Source organism: Eublepharis macularius, chromosome 9 (genome assembly GCF_028583425.1).
Source record: "Eublepharis macularius isolate TG4126 chromosome 9, MPM_Emac_v1.0, whole genome shotgun sequence".
In the NCBI taxonomy this organism is placed as follows: domain Eukaryota; kingdom Metazoa; phylum Chordata; class Lepidosauria; order Squamata; family Eublepharidae; genus Eublepharis; species Eublepharis macularius.
The window spans coordinates 9,196-23,201 of NC_072798.1; positions in this window are offsets into that span (position 1 = coordinate 9,196).

Genomic DNA, 14,006 nt, shown 5'->3' on the forward strand with positions numbered 1-14,006 from the left:
GGTGCGTCCAAGTGTTGCATGTTTTCAAAGTCCGTGTTCAACGACTAAAGGGAGAGGCGGAGACGTCGACTGGAAGGAGTGTCGCGCCCAGGAAAGGAAGGCTTGAACGGAAAACTGTGTCTAAGATGATGACGGATACGACTCAGCTGGCTAATCCTGTGACGATTCCATCGCATGCTGAATTATCTGCCATGATAGCAGCACAAGATGCCCGAATGTGTCGCCAGGGAGACTCTGCTTCGCAGAGTCTCCCGCAAACGGGTGAGGGTCACGGTCGTTTCTGTTCTGTGGATAAGAGGCTCTTTCTAGAAGATGAAGAGGGACGTAGGAAGAAAGGAGAGAGAGGGATGAAAGATGAAAAGGGGACTGAAAAGGAAGGAGAGGGAGGAGATGAGGACAGCGGGGGGTTATCTGGCTTATCTGGCATAGAATCTCTCTCTAGTTCCGAAAGGGAAGAGGAGGAAGAAGAGGAGATGGAGTTAGCCCCTACTAAGGAAGGTGGATGTATATCAGATAGGGATATTAAGAGAAAGGAAGTAGTTTCTTCGGAGAGATGTGGAGGGAAGCCGCAGAGGGAGGGGAGAAGGGAGGGGAGAAGGAAGGAGAGCAGGGAATTAAACTTTAGGGACAAGGCACCCCTGCGGGGGAATGTTTTGCAAGTGGATACTGGGTCTTCGGGTGTTCTTTCTCTTCCCGATACAGCACAGACCAGCCTGTCATCTGAAGGGAAGGGAGAAGCTGTTAGCTTGACCTCAATGACTAGGACTATGAACGAGACAGTTCTACCGATGCAGACAGACATGCAATCAGAACAGGACTCCCTTCTGATCACCGTGCAAGGAAACTTACCTGTGACGACTGAAGATATCTCGATAGGGAACTTCGTCATGGACACGGATTCGGAATTGATTGAACTGCGACTTAATACAGGCCCTGTGAGTAAAGAAAACATACATGAGACATTTGAGACATATGTAAATCCTTCTGCAGGAACTTCAGTGATCTTGCAGGAGGATCCTTCCAATCATGTAACATCAGAGACAAACGGAAAGCGGGAACGTGATACACAAATATCGGTATGCACGGTTAGGGTGGAAAAGGGAGCCCAAGGTTTGGGAATTGGAGTAGGAGATGTTGATGTGTCACAAGGTACGCCAGTGGGGATAGCATTGGGAAACCAAGGAGAACCTAAGAGGGATGTGGTCCTACCGGTTCCTAGGAACCCGGGAGTAACTGTAACAACACCTAGGTTACCTACGAGTAATACTCTTCCTGACGCAATGCCTAAGGTTTCAGCAGCAAGTTTTAGAGAATCTTTAACAACAGATTCTAGGGAACCTCTAACAACGGGTTCTAGCGAATCCTTACCAGCCCACACACCTTCCGTTGGGAGCGCAGGAACGTCTTATGCAGACATGTTGAGGGGAACCGGTAGGAGGCCAAGGGACCCGGGATCACGGAGGGAGGGGGAAACGGATGGAGAACCCCCCCCGCCGTCGGACGGATTTTGAAAAGGAGAGACTGGAGGATGAAGAATTCTTAGAGGATTTCTTCAATATGAGAGAAGATGAAGGAGAATTTGATCCGAGGCAAAGATTTGTTATTCGGTTCAGGTATAAAGGCTCAGATCCACAAAAGCTCACAGAAGAATACATGATAGAGGAGGTGCTTTTAGGGATAATGGGAATTCCACGAGGCGACATACTGGCAGTTATCATGCCGCCGGGGCTTAGGGAAACCGATGTTTGTTTTGTGTCAGAACGAGGATACCAGAAGGGTTGGGGGAGGTTGAGAGAAATCATGAGGTCGACCCCGAATCCCTTTGGTGACTATGACATTATTCCCCTCTTCCGAGGAGAATCGAGGGTTCTGACGGTGGCATTCAGAACGACAAATATTCCAGCAGAGGATGTGGAACAATGGCTGGGCAGATTTTGCAAGGTGTTGTTACCCCCCCAAAAGGCCCTCAATTCGTGGGGCATTTGGAAAGGAGAATATAAGACTGTCGTCTCTTTGCAAAGAGATTTCAGGAGTAAACTACAACATATTCCTAAATATTTTTTTCTGGGAGGAGATAGAGGGATCACCAGGTACAGTGGGCAACCCCCAGCATGCTTCCAATGTGGGGGGTTTGACCATATTAGGCAACACTGTGCCACACCTTTGTGTTCTGTCTGTGGGAGGAGGGGCCATAACTCCACACAATGTACAACTGGAGTGGTCTGTAACCTTTGTGGCCGCCAAGGCCACACGTACCTTCTGTGTCCCGACGCGCATTATAACAAGTGGTATCCAAACTCGTACTCAAAACTCGTTCGCTGTCACCCTCATTTAAATCGAACAGATGAGGATTCATCGACTAGCCAATTTTCAGAGGGTGCTACTGCAAAACACGGGGAGAAGGACAGTAACGAATGTTTACATGAAGGGGGTTGGCAGGAGGTAAAGAGGACTTCGCACGATGTCCTTAGAGGCAGGGTAAGACGGGGAGTGTATAACCCGATACGAACGATGGTCAGCAACCGATTTGAAGCCTTGAATGTGACAGAAGAGGAAGGTACGCAAGATACGCCTCTGGCCTCCTTTACTACCGGATCATGGATCAACCCGGAACAAAAACAAAGAGATGACATGCAGACTGATAGAAAGGCGGGATCGGAGAAACCTAAGATGAGGAAAGAGTCAAGGAAAGAGTCAAGGAAAGAGTCGAAGAAAGCCATATTCCGTACATACGAAAACCTTACAGAAAAGGAACTCCAGGTAATTACTGAAGAACTCAACGAAAAGATCCAAAAGGTGACCCAAGCACTTTCCGCTGCAGAAGGTGCATCTGAGGAGGTACAACTACGTTTAAGTCAAAAGGAGCATTATTGGAGAGATGCGGTTACCTGCATACAACGTGAACTGGCTAGAAGAAGGGACCGAGACCCAAACCTTACCGAGGAACCGTTAAGTGACTCCCAGATGATGATGGTGGAAGAAGCGCCAGAACAGGAGGCGATGCTGAACCAGGGAGACACACAGAACCAGGAACAGATACCTATGTATACAGATGGACAAAGACATGAACAAATTAGAGAGCGAATTGCAGAGATAAGCGAGGACCTTGAAGGAGGGAAGACAGAATCGATGGAGTGGATAAGTGGAATATCATTGGTGGAAAAGAACCCTGTGACAGACGACCAGTCTGACTCTCCTCCTGACCAGGAAAAGGTTCCTCAACAGCACGAGTATCCTCCTCCTGTTAGCTTACCCGACTCAAGGGGAAACATTTTGACGCCGTGCGCGTCATTTCCATGTAAGGCCACGCCTCCTGATCCGCAGGAGGAGGTGGAGACGATGAGTTTAGAAACTGTAGTGGAAGGCACGGAGGAAGACCGGCGAGGTTTGTAGGAAAAGAATAGGAAGAGGAAAGATAAAATGACAGTCGATAAGTTCAATGGAACTGGATTTAAGATGGCTTATGGTTTTATTGCTATTGCTGCTATCTTATATTCATTAACAATACCAATGGAGTTGAACATACTTACCTGGAATTGTAGAGGGCTACGGCAGTCGGTGAGGAGAGAAGATGTTTATTACCACATTAGGAGGCTAAAGGCTGATGTTTTTGTCCTGCAAGAAACTAATATTAGTACTCCTAGGGAGAGGAGTGCAGCGCAGAATTCCTGGACTTGGGGGCCTTCAATTTGGTCTTTGAAAGAAGAGGAAGGAACGGGAGGTGTCGCGGTTCTCTTCTTATGCAATCCTGATCTTAAAGTTGTGAGGACCATTGATGCTATGCCGGGTCATCTTATAATAGTGGACTTCAATCTTAAAAACCCGGCAAAAGCGTTAGACAGCAAGTTTAGGTTGTGTGCCCTCTATGCTCCTGTGAAGGCAATTCATAGACGACAACTGTGGCAAACATTGGAGGATCATATCGGTACAAAGAGGGCTCTACTCGTGGCGGGAGATTTCAATGTTCGCTCCGAGCGAGAGGATAGAATTAATTTGAGAGCCGGTGCTCAAATGGGAACGTCTGCCCTTGTATTTAAACAGCTGACAATGGAGGAAAAAAGACTGAAAGCCCTTCTTAAAGATCGCCTTGGCTTGATGGATGCGGGGCTACAGAATGATGGGGAATTAGATTTTCTCCCTACGCATCACCGGGCAACGTTCCGACGTAAATTCACAGCAACCTTAGGGTGTAAGATGACTTATTATCACCCTCTGTCGACAAGCAGGCTGGACAGAATATGGGCCCCAGCGGCTCTCCCCCTTACGGGATGTAAGATTATTTTGACGCCGTGGTCAGACCACGCTATTCTTCAAGTATTATTTGCAGGACAACCCAATAGGAGGAAACACAAACCAGCTTGGCGACTCAGTGAAGCGGACCTCCGGACCTTTCGGATGGAACCGGAAATTGTTCTGACGCTTGAATGCCAGAAGCGTATAAAGTCTGGGATGGATGTCCTCGATTGGTGGGAAAGGACGAAAGATGCCATACGATATGCTTCGGTTCGGGCCAGGAGAGTGCAGGGCAGTTATGAACTGTCACAATATCACAGAGCGATCCAGAACGTACTTGCATGCAGATGGAGAATGAACAAGGGCCTTGACGTTGACAATGAACGGCTTCGACGCAATCAAGAAGTTATTAAAACTTACCGCCTTACCCAACGTCGACGGCGTCATATGGCACGGGTGGCTAGAGCATCGGGGCCGTTAATTGAGAAGGGAGAATGGCAAAAAGATCGCCTGCCTCGATACAACCAGACTCTGTCCGCGTTAAAAGGAGGTCCGTCAGATGGACTACTTCAAGAACCGGTCCAGATAGCAGAAGAGGTCTCTAGATTTTATAGAGAATTTTACGCGGTTTCGGAAACCTCTCCTGATGAAGTACGCATTCAGTCCTATCTAGAAAGTGCCTTTGGGCAGAAACCGTTACCGCCAAACGAAGAAGATCTTTGCGAACTCTCTCGGCCCTTCGAGCAAGAAGAAATCCAGCGAGCCATTCAGGCGGGTAAACGTAACTCTAAGCCGGGACCGGATGGGTTACCGTATGGGTTCTATAAGAACTTTAAAGATCACTTAGTTCCCATCTTGACGGACGTTTTTAATGAGATGCTGCAGAGGGCGAGGGTGGGACGGAGTTTTTTACACGGATCAATGAGTCTATTGTACAAAGGAGGAGATCCGACTCTGATAGGCAACTGGAGACCCATCACGGTTAACAACACCGATTACAGGATACTAGCAAGGGTCCTCAATAATAGGTTGAAAAAACTGGCTAATGCACTAGTGCAGGTTGGACAAACCAGCTCTGTACCCGGAAGGAGAATGGCGCATACCACCTGTGTTTTCAGACAGATTTTTGACCGGTTACAGCAAGAAAAGGAACATCTATGCATATTGCAGCTGGACCAGAGTAAAGCGTTTGACCGGGTTGACAGAGGCTACATGTGGGCTGTTTTAAAATTCCATGGATTGCCAGAACAGCTGATCAAGCTCCTACAGGCACTTTACATGAACGCGCAGGTTACACCAAACGTCGGAGGGTGTCGAGGGTCGCCATTTCCAGTACCCACGGGGGTTAGACAAGGATGCCCTCTCAGTCCTCTCCTGTACGTCTTGACACTAGATCCTCTTCTTAGGGCGTTGCAGAGAGATCGGTTCATCAGAGGAATTTTTCCCCACGGTTGTCCGGAGTATCGCATCACCAGTCTAGCCCACGCTGACGATTGTTACGTCATCCTCCGGAACACAGAGGAACTGCTAAAGGTGCGAGAACATTTACGGCGCTACGAAATTGTTTCCGGAGCAAAGGTGAACGAGCTTAAAAGTCAGATTTACGATCTCGACGGGCGGACGGGAAGAATGGAAGTGACTCCCATGGTGCCTACGGAGAAGGATCATAGAGACCGTGAGGAGCTGGAAGGACAGGTAGAAGGAAAGGAGAACAGACAGCATGACGACGAAGGAGCGAGCGGGACAGGAACGGGGATGCTGTCTCTGAAGATCCTGGGAGTCACCTTTTCTTTGAGAGCTGATGGCTGGAGGGATAATTGGATTGTATGGCAACAGCGAGTGTTGGAAAGACTGGACAAGTGGAAGACATGGAGATTATCCACAGCACAAAAAGTTCAATATTTTGCCATATATTGCATTCCAGCTGGCAATTACCTCGCGACAGTTTACCCTCCGCCGGAATCTACAGTAACCATCATCACCAGAGCGGTTTTTAAGTGGATTTTCGGGACGCTCCACTTACCGCTTGCGAGAGTAGTCGTTCAGAGAGGACACGGAGAAGGAGGTCTTGGGTTACCGGAGATTGGACTGTGGTTCCTATCCATCTTTCTAGTTTTTAACTGTGGAACTTGGCAGCAGAATGCGACGGGCTTGATTACGCAAGAAATGTACACCAGACAGTTCTTTATGGACAGTTGGGTAGACACCAGATGGGCAAAACGATGGTGGAAAGAAGGCTCTCTGCCGACCCGCTTGACGGCTTCGATGAAAGTACAGCTTCCTGACTTTATGGTTGAGGTAGCAAAGGGGATACAGAAACATGGCATCGAAGCCTCAGAAGTCAAGGGAACTAGCCCGGGAACTAAAGGAGTTACCGGAAAGTTGTACTGGACTGTTATGCACCGAAGTCGGTTGGTACCCTATGACGAAGAGAGACGGAAGAAGGAGACGCTTTCTTCGTATTTGAGGAACCAGATCTTTCCTATCCCCACCTTCGGTGACCGGACCATACCTTATGCCCTACGGGATCTTCGTTGGAGGACTTACCATCAGATATTATATGTGGGAAGTAAAAAGTTTGGGGCGACAGAAGATCAACAGCGTTGCCCCAGGGTGCTTTGTAGGTCTTTGAATCCACATACCAACATTCCTGAGACCATCCCCCATGTTGTGAAGGAGTGTGTAGCTGTAAGGAGGTCGTGGGCAGGAGTAGCCAGAGCATTGCAATGGCCTTTTCTGATATCACAACACTGGGAAACGATTGTCTCGGGATTGGAGCCGACAGAAGGGTTTGGGAATCCCAGGGAGCAGGGGGGCTGTCCGGGTGAGAAGGCTGGTATTAAGGTTCCTTGGGCACTGGTTAGGTTAGTGAATCTCATCTTTGTTAGTACTGTGATGAAAAACAGAAGGGAGGAGGTGTATACCAAAAAGGCAGTACCCTTAGTTGAAACGGTACATACTGTAACAGATTATTTGGCGAAAATTAAAAGGTGGGAAGAAAAGAGGATGAAGGGCGTGAAGTGGCTGAGCAGGTGGAGGTGGTTTCATGAGATCAACCCGCCAGTTCCTTGAAGTCAGATATAATTGCTTCCTACCTTGACTTCTCTCAAGTTGGATAGACATCTGTTGTATAACTTAATTCTTCTTTTTCTTTTTCTTTTATTTCCTTAATTAGTAAAAAGTGAAAAGTTGATAGTTAATAGTTGATAGTTGATAGTTCATAGTTCATAGTTAGTAATGAATAAAGTTAATAAAGTTAATAAAGTTAATACAGTTAATAAAGTTAATAAAGTTAATAAAGTTTGAAACATGAACAGCCTGAATGTTGATGGCTTACATTTATGTCGATGCTTGATGCTTAATGCTTTATGCTTAATGTTAAAATTTAATGGTGATATTTAATGCTAGAAATATTTAGATGCCTATATTAATATGTAATATGTACGTATGTAGGTATGTATGTATGTATTAACTGTATTTATTGTTTCAATCGTAATTATGCATCTTGGAATTTGTTGCTTACAGTTTGTTGTAGAATGGTTATTATTAAATAAAAAATCTATTTTCCTAAAAAAAAAAAAAAATCTATTTTCCTAACCCTAACCCTAACCCTAACCCTAACCCTAACCCTAACCCTAACCCTAACCCTAACCCTAACCCTCCTGGGGGGGACCCCCAAATTGAGATCGAATTTTTGCCTATACAAGACAATGGAGACAATGGAGAGCATGCTTCTCAGCATGGCCTACAAGAAAAAGGCTTCCAACTTCATCTGCTGCCATCCTCTTTGGGAGTTGCGCCTTCGGACGTCACGGACAGTAAGGATGTTCAAGGGCCCCTGGGGAATCTAGACCGGACCCCCGTTTTGGGTTTTCAACCCTCCCAGAAGACCCCTGCCGCTTTAAAGGAGAATCCCTTTTCCATATTGCTTTCAATGGAACATGCAACAGCAGAGGGAGCTGTAACCTTAGAGGGGTCTGGGGATGACCTGGCCCTGGACGTGGTGGGTGAGAGTTTGAACGACACCTTTACTCCTGAGGAGACCCAGAGCACTCGAAAACCCGTTACACGTGGCCCTACTCTTGAGGAGACCATTTCATCAAAGAACGCCCTGGCCTCTGGGAAGGCTGTTACACGTGTCCTTACTCACGAGGAGACCTTTGCTCCTACGCAAAACTTGAATGCTGGGGAGGCTGTTACACGTGTCCTTACTCACGAGGAGACCTTTGCTCCTACGCAAAACTTGATTGCTGGGGAGGCCGTTACACGTGTCCTTACTCACGAGGAGACCTTTGCTCCTACGCAAAACTTGATTGCTGGGGAGGCCGTTACACTTGTCCTTACTCACGAGGAGACCTTCACTCCTATACAATTCCTGAATGCTGGGGAGGCCGTTACACATGTCCTTACTCGCGAGGAGACCTTTGTTCCTATGCAAAACTTGAATGCTGGGGAAGCTGTTACACGTGTCCCTACTCATGAGGAGACCTCTGCTCCTAAGCAAGACCTGAATGTTGGGGGGGCTGTTACACATGTCCTTACTCACGAGGAGACCTTTGCTCCCATGCAAACCCTGAATGCTAGGGAGGTGCTTACACATGTCCTTACTCACGAGGAGACCTTTACTCCTATGCAAATCCTGAATGCTAAGAAGGCTGTTCCACGTGTCCTTACTCACGAGGAGACCTTTCCTCCTACGAAAACCCTGAATGCTGGGGACGCTGTTACACATGTGCTTACTCATGAGGAGACCTTTATAACTCAGGAGGCCCAGAAGACTGAGAACTTTATCACACAGGTCCTTACTCCCGAGGAGACCTCTACTCCCATTCCTGATTCTGACGCACCAGTGTGCTGTGATGTGATGGACTCGTTTGCTGACCCAGATGTTGACACGGCTGAACCAGATATGCAATCTATTAAAAGCCGAGATAGACTTCTGATAACAGCTGCTGTGCAAATGGAGAAACAAGGACAGGCCCTTAAACAGATAGGGGGCCCCTCCCACAGCACCACATTTCAGGAAGACATACGGCAGTCAAGACTCTGCCCCGACCAAGGGAGTGAAGTTGAATTTATTCTTACCTCTGACTCCGACCTCGATCTTGGCCGTGTTTCCCGGGTTGACTCTATTGATGTCCCTGTTATCCAATGCCAAAGAGCAGCTTATAAACAATCGAAGGATTCCTTTGTCCTGGGAAAGGGGGATGATTTTTCTCAGCGGCGTATGGACCGTTATCTTGACGAGGTGATGGATTTAGCTAAGTCCCCTATAGCTTGTAGAGCAAAATCGGAACCTGTTCCTTCGGAGATCCCCGTGGAGAAAGACATCGTCTCCTGTAACACAGACTTACCCCGAGAGCCCGAAGAGGAAAGGCAAAGATGGGCCGAGGGACTACGTAAAGCTCGTTACCAGCTAAAAGAAACGGAAATTTCCATTCAAAATGTGGATAAACACCTAGTGGATTGTCTGGACCTCGAACGGCGTGCTAAACTCCTTAAACAGAAGGACAGATTCCTTGATATAATACTGAAAGAGACACACAAGGTCCACGTTTATGAGGACTTATTCAAACTGGCACAAGTCGATGAAGACTCTTCAAACATCGCCCCTTCCTCCAGAACGAAATATCCTAAGGGTGTCGTTGACCACAGTTCGTCCCCGGAGGAACAACCGGCTAAAAAGAAGCAGAAGCAAGGGCGAGAATCTCACTCGGCCCAAACTTCGCATGGTGCCCGAGAACATGTAGACCGACAGTCTTCCCAGAGTCTTGAACAAGATTGTTCTACACATGTTTATGGACAGCGCTCAGAGGAGAAAAATACGAGTATAGCAAAACAGGGGGTTGGAATCGGGGACTTGTCTCCGGCCCTGTCTGTGGAATGCGGAACCCCAGGGATAGAATCTAATGCTGTCCGGAATGTTAGAGAGATTCAATTGAGGAATGCCTGGGAGAAGATAAAGTTTGGTCCCATGTCTAACGGTCTGGACCTTTTGGTTCAAGAAGAAACTAATAAGCTCGATTTGGCAAAGTTCTGGTGTTTTCTGTTGACTCATGTGGGATGGGTGATGGTACCCTCGCCTTCCTTAACTAAGAGAAGCAAGGACTCGATGATAGACTTGCTGGATAAACAAAAGGAGGTGTTGTTTACATATCTTACTGATGGAGAGGAAACCGGACGAGAGCCGCCGTCGCAAAATCTTCTTTATGCCAGATCCCTATCGATCAACATCGTTGATAGGCTTGTCATAGGACGTCGGAGTCGTACTTCGACGGAGACCTATCCCTCCTGGTTGACGGAGGAGGGACTTACGAAACTTCTCAAAGGTATCTGTCGTCGTGCTGAAGAAAGACCGCCGGCGGAAGGCACGGGATTTCTTGACGAACCTGGCAAGAGAGCGACAGAAATGACACAAAAAGATTTGATACACTGGTGCATCCAAGCGTTGCATGTTTTCAAAGTCCGTGTTCAACGACTAAAGGGAGAGGCGGAGACGTCGACTGGAAGGAGTGTCGCGCCCAGGAAAGGAAGGCTTGAACGAAAAACTGTGTCTAAGATGATGACGGATACGACTCAGCTGGCTAATCCTGTGACGATTCCATCGCATGCTGAATTATCTGCCATGATAGCAGCACAAGATGCCCGAATGTGTCGCCAGGGAGACTCTGCTTTGCAGAGTCTCCCGCAAACGGGTGAGGGTCACGGTCGTTTCTGTTCTGTGGATAAGAGGCTCTTTCTAGAAGATGAAGAGGGACGTAGGAAGAAAGGAGAGAGAGGGATGAAAGATGAAAAGGGGACTGAAAAGGAAGGAGAGGGAGGAGATGAGGACAGCGGGGGGTTATCTGGCTTATCTGGCATAGAATCTCTCTCTAGTTCTGAAAGGGAAGAGGAGGAAGAAGAGATGGAGTTAGCCCCTACTAAGGAAGGTGGATGTATATCAGATAGGGATATTAAGAGAAAGGAAGTAGTTTCTTCGGAGAGATGTGGAGGGAAGCCGCAGAGGGAGGGGAGAAGGAAGGAGAGCAGGGAATTAAACTTTAGGGACAAGGCACCCCTGCGGGGGAATGTTTCGCAAGTGGATACTGGGTCTTCGGGTGTTCTTTCTCTTCCCGATACAGCACAGACCAGCCTGTCATCTGAAGGGAAGGGAGAAGCTGTTAGCTTGACCTCAATGACTAGGACTATGAACGAGACAGTTCTACCGATGCAGACAGACATGCAATCAGAACAGGACTCCCTTCTGATCACCGTGCAAGGAAACTTACCTGTGACGACTGAAGATATATCGATAGGGAACTTCGTCATGGACACGGATTCGGAATTGATTGAACTGCGACTTAATACAGGACCTGTGAGTAAAGAAAACATACATGAGACATTTGAGACATATGTAAATCCTTCTGCAGGAACTTCAGTGATCTTGCAGGAGGATCCTTCCAATCATGTAACATCAGAGACAAACGGAAAGCGGGAACGTGATACACAAATATCGGTATGCACGGTTAGGGTTGAAAAGGGAGCCCAAGGTTTAGGAATTGGAGTAGGAGATGCTGACGTGTCACAAGGTACGCCAGTGGGGATAGCATTGGGAAACCAAGGAGAACCTAAGAGGGATGTGGTCCTACCGGTTCCTAGAAACCCGGGAGTAACTGTAACAACACCTAGGTTACCTACAAGTAATACTCTTCCTGACACAATGCCTAAGGTTTCAGCAGCAAGTTTTAGAGAATCTTTAACAACAGATTCTAGGGAACCTCTAACAACGGGTTCTAGCGAATCCTTACCAGCCCACACACCTTCCGTTGGGAGCGCAGGAACGTCTTATGCAGACATGTTGAGGGGAACCGGTAGGAGGCCAAGGGACCCGGGATCACGGAGGGAGGGGGAAACGGATGGAGAACCCCCCCGCCGTCGGACGGATTTTGAAAAGGAGAGACTGGAGGATGAAGAATTCTTAGAGGATTTCTTCAATATGAGAGAAGATGAAGGAGAATTTGATCCGAGGCAAAGATTTGTTATTCGGTTCAGGTATAAAGGCTCAGATCCACAAAAGCTCACAGAAGAATACATGATAGAGGAGGTGCTTTTAGGGATAATGGGAATTCCACGAGGCGACATACTGGCAGTTATCATGCCGCCGGGGCTTAGGGAAACCGATGTTTGTTTTGTGTCAGAACGAGGATACCAGAAGGGTTGGGGGAGGTTGAGAGAAATCATGAGGTCGACCCCGAATCCCTTTGGTGACTATGACATTATTCCCCTCTTCCGAGGAGAATCGAGGGTTCTGACGGTGGCGTTCAGAACGACAAATATTCCAGCAGAGGATGTGGAACAATGGCTGGGCAGATTTTGCAAGGTGTTGTTACCCCCCCAAAAGGCCCTCAATTCGTGGGGCATTTGGAAAGGAGAATATAAGACTGTTGTCTCTTTGCAAAGAGACTTCAGGAGTAAACTACAACATATTCCTAAATATTTTTTTCTGGGAGGAGATAGAGGAATCACCAGGTACAGTGGGCAACCCCCAGCATGCTTTCAATGTGGGGGGTTTGACCATATTAGGCAACACTGTGCCACACCTTTGTGTTCTGTCTGTGGGAGGAGGGGCCATAACTCCACACAATGTACAACTGGAGTGGTCTGTAACCTTTGTGGCCGCCAAGGCCACACGTACCTTCTGTGTCCCGACGCGCATTATAACAAGTGGTATCCAAACTCGTACTCAAAACTCGTTCGCTGTCACCCTCATTTAAATCGAACAGATGAGGATTCATCGACTAGCCAATTTTCAGAGGGTGCTACTGCAAAACACGGGGAGAAGGACAGTAACGAATGTTTACATGAAGGGGGTTGGCAGGAGGTAAAGAGGACTTCGCACGATGTCCTTAGAGGCAGGGTAAGACGGGGAGTGTATAACCCGATACGAACGATGGTCAGCAACCGATTTGAAGCCTTGAATGTGACAGAAGAGGAAGGTACGCAAGATACGCCTCTGGCCTCCTTTACTACCGGATCATGTATCAACCCGGAACAAAAACAAAGAGATGACATGCAGACTGATAGAAAGGCGGGATCGGAGAAACCTAAGATGAGGAAAGAGTCAAGGAAAGAGTCAAGGAAAGAGTCGAAGAAAGCCATATTCCGTACATACGAAAACCTTACAGAAAAGGAACTCCAGGTAATTTCTGAAGAACTCAATGAAAAGATCCAAAAGGTGACCCAAGCACTTTCCGCTGCAGAAGGTGCATCTGAGGAGGTACAACTACGTTTAAGTCAAAAGGAGCATTATTGGAGAGATGAGGTTACCTGCATACAACGTGAACTGGCTAGAAGAAGGGACCGAGACCCAAACCTTACCGAGGAACCGTTAAGTGACTCCCAGATGATGATGGTGGAAGAAGCGCCAGAACAGGAGGCGATGCTGAACCAGGGAGACACACAGAACCAGGAACAGATACCTATGTATACAGATGGACAAAGACATGAACAAATTAGAGAGCGAATTGCAGAGATAAGCGAGGACCTTGAAGGAGGGAAGACAGAATCGATGGAGTGGATAAGTGGAATATCATTGGTGGAAAAGAACCCTGTGACAGGCGACCCGTCTGACTCTCCTCCTGACCAGGAAAAGGTTCCTCAACAGCACGAGTATCCTCCTCCTGTTAGCTTACCCGACTCAAGGGGAAACATTTTGACGCCGTGCGCGTCATTTCCGTGTAAGGCCACGCCTCCTGATTCGCAGGAGGAGGTGGAGACGATGAGTTTAGAAACTG